Source organism: Larus michahellis, unplaced genomic scaffold, assembly GCF_964199755.1.
Source record: "Larus michahellis unplaced genomic scaffold, bLarMic1.1 SCAFFOLD_57, whole genome shotgun sequence".
NCBI classification, from domain to species: domain Eukaryota; kingdom Metazoa; phylum Chordata; class Aves; order Charadriiformes; family Laridae; genus Larus; species Larus michahellis.
The window spans coordinates 630,313-639,272 of record NW_027436088.1 but is presented as its reverse complement, the minus strand read 5'-3'; positions in this window follow the sequence as shown (position 1 = coordinate 639,272).

Here is an 8,960-nt window from a genome sequence, read left to right as displayed (position 1 = left end):
AGCAGGATGTATATTGGTTTTGAGGACAACTCAATGGACAGTGTAGGGAGAAAAGGTCCTGGCTCCTTGAATGCCGTTTCTGGAGACACTGCGATCAATGTGGGAGATATGTCAAGATGTGTGTTGGTTTTGAGGACGTCTCTCTAGAGAGTCTTAGCAAAGAGGTCACAGGGATAATCAGAGCAATTCTCAGAGACACTGAGAACAAGCTCCACAATTCCCTCCTGGCACTTTCCCTGTAGGAGATACCGCAAGACGTTTCTGTATATTGGGCACAGCGCTCTGCAGGGTGTTAGCAGAGACTTTCCCGGGACAGTGAAACCCTATGTCAGAGACACTGAGAAGAAGCCCCAATGTTCCCTCCAGGCACTTTCAGTGTGGGTGCCTTCTCCACGTGGTTCCTGGTTTCACTGCAGCTCTGAAGAGAATGTTAGCAAAGAGGTAACCGGGACAGTGAAAACAGTACTCAAAGACAGGGAGAGCAAGCTCTCTCTTGGCACTTTGGATGCGGGACATACAGCGAGATGTTTGCTGCTTTTGCGTTTGGCTGTTGGGAGATTTACAGCACAAAGATATCTAGTTGATTTGAAGCAGTTCCGAGAAAGTCTAAACATAATCCCCACTTCTCCCTCCTGGCACTTTCCATGTGGGAGATATAGCAGGATGTATATTGGTTTTGAGGACAACTCAATGGACAGTGTAGGGAGAAAAGGTCCTGGCTCCTTGAATGCCGTTTCTGGAGACACTGCGATCAATGTGGGAGATATGTCAAGATGTGTGTTTGTTTTGAGGACGGCTCTCTGGAGAGTCTTAGCAAAGAGGTCACACAGATAATCAGAGCAATTCTCAGAGACACTGAGAACAAGCTCCACAATTCCCTCCTGGCACTTTCCCTGTAGGAGATACCGCAAGACGTTTCTGTATATTGGGCACAGCGCTCTGCACGGTGTTAGCAGAGACTTTCCCGGGACAGTGAAACCCTATGTCAGAGACACTGAGAAGAAGCCCCAATGTTCCCTCCAGGCACTTTCAGTGTGGGTGCTTTCTCCACGTGGTTCCTGGTTTCACTGCAGCTCTGAAGAGAATGTTAGCAAAGAGGTAACCGGGACAGTGAAAACAGTACTCAAAGACAGGGAGAGCAAGCTCTCTCTTGGCACTTTGGATGCGGGACATACAGCGAGATGTTTGCTGCTTTTGCGTTTGGCTGTTGGGAGATTTACAGCACAAAGATATCTAGTTGATTTGAAGCAGTTCCGAGAAAGTCTAAACATAATCCCCACTTCTCCCTCCTGGCACTTTCCATGTGGGAGATATAGCAGGATGTATATTGGTTTTGAGGACAACTCAATGGACAGTGTAGGGAGAAAAGGTCCTGGCTCCTTGAATGCCGTTTCTGGAGACACTGCGATCAATGCGGGAGATATGTCAAGATGTGTGTTTGTTTTGAGGACGTCTCTCTGGAGAGTCTTAGCAAAGAGGTCACACAGATAATCAGAGCAATTCTCAGAGACACTGAGAACAAGCTCCACAATTCCCTCCTGGCACTTTCCCTGTAGGAGATACCGCAAGACGTTTCTGTATATTGGGCACAGCGCTCTGCAGGGTGTTAGCAGAGACTTTCCCGGGACAGTGAAACCCTATGTCAGAGACACTGAGAAGAAGCCCCAATGTTCCCTCCAGGCACTTTCAGTGTGGGTGCCTTCTCCACGTGGTTCCTGGTTTCACTGCAGCTCTGAAGAGAATGTTAGCCAAGAGGTAACCGGGACAGTGAAAACAGTACTCAAAGACAGGGAGAGCAAGCTCTCTCTTGGCACTTTGGATGCGGGACATACAGCGAGATGTTTGCTGCTTTTGCGTTTGGCTGTTGGGAGATTTACAGCACAAAGATATCTAGTTGATTTGAAGCAGTTCCGAGAAAGTCTAAACATAATGCCCACTTCTCCCTCCTGGCACTTTCCATGTGGGAGATATAGCAGGATGTATATTGGTTTTGAGGACAACTCAATGGACAGTGTAGGGAGAAAAGGTCCTGGCTCCTTGAATGCCGTTTCTGGAGACACTGCGATCAATGCGGGAGATATGTCAAGATGTGTGTTTGTTTTGAGGACGGCTCTCTGGAGAGTCTTAGCAAAGAGGTCACAGGGATAATCAGAGCAATTCTCAGAGACACTGAGAACAAGCTCCACAATTCCCTCCTGGCACTTTCCCTGTAGGAGATACCGCAAGACGTTTCTGTATATTGGGCACAGCGCTCTGCAGGGTGTTAGCAGAGACTTTCCCGGGACAGTGAAACCCTATGTCAGAGACACTGAGAAGAAGCCCCAATGTTCCCTCCAGGCACTTTCAGTGTGGGTGCCTTCTCCACGTGGTTCCTGGTTTCACTGCAGCTCTGAAGAGAATGTTAGCCAAGAGGTAACCGGGACAGTGAAAACAGTACTCAAAGACAGGGAGAGCAAGCTCTCTCTTGGCACTTTGGATGCGGGACATACAGCGAGATGTTTGCTGCTTTTGCGTTTGGCTGTTGGGAGATTTACAGCACAAAGATATCTAGTTGATTTGAAGCAGTTCCGAGAAAGTCTAAACATAATCCCCACTTCTCCCTCCTGGCACTTTCCATGTGGGAGATATAGCAGGATGTATATTGGTTTTGAGGACAACTCAATGGACAGTGTAGGGAGAAAAGGTCCTGGCTCCTTGAATGCCGTTTCTGGAGACACTGCGATCAATGTGGGAGATATGTCAAGATGTGTGTTGGTTTTGAGGACGTCTCTCTGGAGAGTCTTAGCAAAGAGGTCACAGGGATAATCAGAGCAATTCTCAGAGACACTGAGAACAAGCTCCACAATTCCCTCCTGGCACTTTCCCTGTAGGAGATACCGCAAGACGTTTCTGTATATTGGGCACAGCGCTCTGCAGGGTGTTAGCAGAGACTTTCCCGGGACAGTGAAACCCTATGTCAGAGACACTGAGAAGAAGCCCCAATGTTCCCTCCAGGCACTTTCAGTGTGGGTGCCTTCTCCACGTGGTTCCTGGTTTCACTGCAGCTCTGAAGAGAATGTTAGCCAAGAGGTAACCGGGACAGTGAAAACAGTACTCAAAGACAGGGAGAGCAAGCTCTCTCTTGGCACTTTGGATGCGGGACATACAGCGAGATGTTTGCTGCTTTTGCGTTTGGCTGTTGGGAGATTTACAGCACAAAGATATCTAGTTGATTTGAAGCAGTTCCGAGAAAGTCTAAACATAATCCCCACTTCTCCCTCCTGGCACTTTCCATGTGGGAGATATAGCAGGATGTATATTGGTTTTGAGGACAACTCAATGGACAGTGTAGGGAGAAAAGGTCCTGGCTCCTTGAATGCCGTTTCTGGAGACACTGCGATCAATGCGGGAGATATGTCAAGATGTGTGTTTGTTTTGAGGACGTCTCTCTGGAGAGTCTTAGCAAAGAGGTCACACAGATAATCAGAGCAATTCTCAGAGACACTGAGAACAAGCTCCACAATTCCCTCCTGGCACTTTCCCTGTAGGAGATACCGCAAGACGTTTCTGTATAATGGGCACAGCGCTCTGCAGGGTGTTAGCAGAGACTTTCCCGGGACAGTGAAACCCTATGTCAGAGACACTGAGAAGAAGCCCCAATGTTCCCTCCAGGCACTTTCAGTGTGGGTGCCTTCTCCACGTGGTTCCTGGTTTCACTGCAGCTCTGAAGAGAATGTTAGCCAAGAGGTAACCGGGACAGTGAAAACAGTACTCAAAGACAGGGAGAGCAAGCTCTCTCTTGGCACTTTGGATGCGGGACATACAGCGAGATGTTTGCTGCTTTTGCGTTTGGCTGTTGGGAGATTTACAGCACAAAGATATCTAGTTGATTTGAAGCAGTTCCGAGAAAGTCTAAACATAATGCCCACTTCTCCCTCCTGGCACTTTCCATGTGGGAGATATAGCAGGATGTATATTGGTTTTGAGGACAACTCAATGGACAGTGTAGGGAGAAAAGGTCCTGGCTCCTTGAATGCCGTTTCTGGAGACACTGCGATCAATGCGGGAGATATGTCAAGATGTGTGTTTGTTTTGAGGACGGCTCTCTGGAGAGTCTTAGCAAAGAGGTCACAGGGATAATCAGAGCAATTCTCAGAGACACTGAGAACAAGCTCCACAATTCCCTCCTGGCACTTTCCCTGTAGGAGATACCGCAAGACGTTTCTGTATATTGGGCACAGCGCTCTGCAGGGTGTTAGCAGAGACTTTCCCGGGACAGTGAAACCCTATGTCAGAGACACTGAGAAGAAGCCCCAATGTTCCCTCCAGGCACTTTCAGTGTGGGTGCCTTCTCCACGTGGTTCCTGGTTTCACTGCAGCTCTGAAGAGAATGTTAGCCAAGAGGTAACCGGGACAGTGAAAACAGTACTCAAAGACAGGGAGAGCAAGCTCTCTCTTGGCACTTTGGATGCGGGACATACAGCGAGATGTTTGCTGCTTTTGCGTTTGGCTGTTGGGAGATTTACAGCACAAAGATATCTAGTTGATTTGAAGCAGTTCCGAGAAAGTCTAAACATAATCCCCACTTCTCCCTCCTGGCACTTTCCATGTGGGAGATATAGCAGGATGTATATTGGTTTTGAGGACAACTCAATGGACAGTGTAGGGAGAAAAGGTCCTGGCTCCTTGAATGCCGTTTCTGGAGACACTGCGATCAATGCGGGAGATATGTCAAGATGTGTGTTTGTTTTGAGGACGGCTCTCTGGAGAGTCTTAGCAAAGAGGTCACAGGGATAATCAGAGCAATTCTCAGAGACACTGAGAACAAGCTCCACAATTCCCTCCTGGCACTTTCCCTGTAGGAGATACCGCAAGACGTTTCTGTATATTGGGCACAGCGCTCTGCAGGGTGTTAGCAGAGACTTTCCCGGGACAGTGAAACCCTATGTCAGAGACACTGAGAAGAAGCCCCAATGTTCCCTCCAGGCACTTTCAGTGTGGGTGCTTTCTCCACGTGGTTCCTGGTTTCACTGCAGCTCTGAAGAGAATGTTAGCCAAGAGGTAACCGGGACAGTGAAAACAGTACTCAAAGACAGGGAGAGCAAGCTCTCTCTTGGCACTTTGGATGCGGGACATACAGCGAGATGTTTGCTGCTTTTGCGTTTGGCTGTTGGGAGATTTACAGCACAAAGATATCTAGTTGATTTGAAGCAGTTCCGAGAAAGTCTAAACATAATCCCCACTTCTCCCTCCTGGCACTTTCCATGTGGGAGATATAGCAGGATGTATATTGGTTTTGAGGACAACTCAATGGACAGTGTAGGGAGAAAAGGTCCTGGCTCCTTGAATGCCGTTTCTGGAGACACTGCGATCAATGCGGGAGATATGTCAAGATGTGTGTTGGTTTTGAGGACGTCTCTCTGGAGAGTCTTAGCAAAGAGGTCACAGGGATAATCAGAGCAATTCTCAGAGACACTGAGAACAAGCTCCACAATTCCCTCCTGGCACTTTCCCTGTAGGAGATACCGCAAGACGTTTCTGTATATTGGGCACAGCGCTCTGCAGGGTGTTAGCAGAGACTTTCCCGGGACAGTGAAACCCTATGTCAGAGACACTGAGAAGAAGCCCCACTGTTCCCTCCAGGCACTTTCAGTGTGGGTGCCTTCTCCACGTGGTTCCTGGTTTCACTGCAGCTCTGAAGAGAATGTTAGCCAAGAGGTAACCGGGACAGTGAAAACAGTACTCAAAGACAGGGAGAGCAAGCTCTCTCTTGGCACTTTGGATGCGGGACATACAGCGAGATGTTTGCTGCTTTTGCGTTTGGCTGTTGGGAGATTTACAGCACAAAGATATCTAGTTGATTTGAAGCAGTTCCGAGAAAGTCTAAACATAATCCCCACTTCTCCCTCCTGGCACTTTCCATGTGGGAGATATAGCAGGATGTATATTGGTTTTGAGGACAACTCAATGGACAGTGTAGGGAGAAAAGGTCCTGGCTCCTTGAATGCCGTTTCTGGAGACACTGCGATCAATGCGGGAGATATGTCAAGATGTGTGTTGGTTTTGAGGACGTCTCTCTGGAGAGTCTTAGCAAAGAGGTCACAGGGATAATCAGAGCAATTCTCAGAGACACTGAGAACAAGCTCCACAATTCCCTCCTGGCACTTTCCCTGTAGGAGATACCGCAAGACGTTTCTGTATATTGGGCACAGCGCTCTGCAGGGTGTTAGCAGAGACTTTCCCGGGACAGTGAAACCCTATGTCAGAGACACTGAGAAGAAGCCCCAATGTTCCCTCCAGGCACTTTCAGTGTGGGTGCTTTCTCCACGTGGTTCCTGGTTTCACTGCAGCTCTGAAGAGAATGTTAGCCAAGAGGTAACCGGGACAGTGAAAACAGTACTCAAAGACAGGGAGAGCAAGCTCTCTCTTGGCACTTTGGATGCGGGACATACAGCGAGATGTTTGCTGCTTTTGCGTTTGGCTGTTGGGAGATTTACAGCACAAAGATATCTAGCTGATTTGAAGCAGTTCCGAGAAAGTCTAAACATAATCCCCACTTCTCCCTCCTGGCACTTTCCATGTGGGAGATATAGCAGGATGTATATTGGTTTTGAGGACAACTCAATGGACAGTGTAGGGAGAAAAGGTCCTGGCTCCTTGAATGCCGTTTCTGGAGACACTGCGATCAATGTGGGAGATATGTCAAGATGTGTGTTGGTTTTGAGGACGTCTCTCTGGAGAGTCTTAGCAAAGAGGTCACAGGGATAATCAGAGCAATTCTCAGAGACACTGAGAACAAGCTCCACAATTCCCTCCTGGCACTTTCCCTGTAGGAGATACCGCAAGACGTTTCTGTATATTGGGCACAGCGCTCTGCAGGGTGTTAGCAGAGACTTTCCCGGGACAGTGAAACCCTATGTCAGAGACACTGAGAAGAAGCCCCAATGTTCCCTCCAGGCACTTTCAGTGTGGGTGCCTTCTCCACGTGGTTCCTGGTTTCACTGCAGCTCTGAAGAGAATGTTAGCCAAGAGGTAACCGGGACAGTGAAAACAGTACTCAAAGACAGGGAGAGCAAGCTCTCTCTTGGCACTTTGGATGCGGGACATACAGCGAGATGTTTGCTGCTTTTGCGTTTGGCTGTTGGGAGATTTACAGCACAAAGATATCTAGTTGATTTGAAGCAGTTCCGAGAAAGTCTAAACATAATCCCCACTTCTCCCTCCTGGCACTTTCCATGTGGGAGATATAGCAGGATGTATATTGGTTTTGAGGACAACTCAATGGACAGTGTAGGGAGAAAAGGTCCTGGCTCCTTGAATGCCGTTTCTGGAGACACTGCGATCAATGTGGGAGATATGTCAAGATGTGTGTTGGTTTTGAGGACGTCTCTCTGGAGAGTCTTAGCAAAGAGGTCACAGGGATAATCAGAGCAATTCTCAGAGACACTGAGAACAAGCTCCACAATTCCCTCCTGGCACTTTCCCTGTAGGAGATACCGCAAGACGTTTCTGTATATTGGGCACAGCGCTCTGCACGGTGTTAGCAGAGACTTTCCCGGGACAGTGAAACCCTATGTCAGAGACACTGAGAAGAAGCCCCAATGTTCCCTCCAGGCACTTTCAGTGTGGGTGCCTTCTCCACGTGGTTCCTGGTTTCACTGCAGCTCTGAAGAGAATGTTAGCCAAGAGGTAACCGGGACAGTGAAAACAGTACTCAAAGACAGGGAGAGCAAGCTCTCTCTTGGCACTTTGGATGCGGGACATACAGCGAGATGTTTGCTGCTTTTGCGTTTGGCTGTTGGGAGATTTACAGCACAAAGATATCTAGTTGATTTGAAGCAGTTCCGAGAAAGTCTAAACATAATCCCCACTTCTCCCTCCTGGCACTTTCCATGTGGGAGATATAGCAGGATGTATATTGGTTTTGAGGACAACTCAATGGACAGTGTAGGGAGAAAAGGTCCTGGCTCCTTGAATGCCGTTTCTGGAGACACTGCGATCAATGTGGGAGATATGTCAAGATGTGTGTTGGTTTTGAGGACGTCTCTCTGGAGAGTCTTAGCAAAGAGGTCACAGGGATAATCAGAGCAATTCTCAGAGACACTGAGAACAAGCTCCACAATTCCCTCCTGGCACTTTCCCTGTAGGAGATACCGCAAGACGTTTCTGTATATTGGGCACAGCGCTCTGCAGGGTGTTAGCAGAGACTTTCCCGGGACAGTGAAACCCTATGTCAGAGACACTGAGAAGAAGCCCCAATGTTCCCTCCAGGCACTTTCAGTGTGGGTGCTTTCTCCATGTGGTTCCTGGTTTCACTGCAGCTCTGAAGAGAATGTTAGCCAAGAGGTAACCGGGACAGTGAAAACAGTACTCAAAGACAGGGAGAGCAAGCTCTCTCTTGGCACTTTGGATGCGGGACATACAGCGAGATGTTTGCTGCTTTTGCGTTTGGCTGTTGGGAGATTTACAGCACAAAGATATCTAGTTGATTTGAAGCAGTTCCGAGAAAGTCTAAACATAATCCCCACTTCTCCCTCCTGGCACTTTCCATGTGGGAGATATAGCAGGATGTATATTGGTTTTGAGGACAACTCAATGGACAGTGTAGGGAGAAAAGGTCCTGGCTCCTTGAATGCCGTTTCTGGAGACACTGCGATCAATGCGGGAGATATGTCAAGATGTGTGTTGGTTTTGAGGACGGCTCTCTGGAGAGTCTTAGCAAAGAGGTCACACAGATAATCAGAGCAATTCTCAGAGACACTGAGAACAAGCTCCACAATTCCCTCCTGGCACTTTCCCTGTAGGAGATACCGCAAGACGTTTCTGTATATTGGGCACAGCGCTCTGCACGGTGTTAGCAGAGACTTTCCCGGGACAGTGAAACCCTATGTCAGAGACACTGAGAAGAAGACCCAATGTTCCCTCCAGGCACTTTCAGTGTGGGTGCTTTCTCCACGTGGTTCCTGGTTTCACTGCAGCTC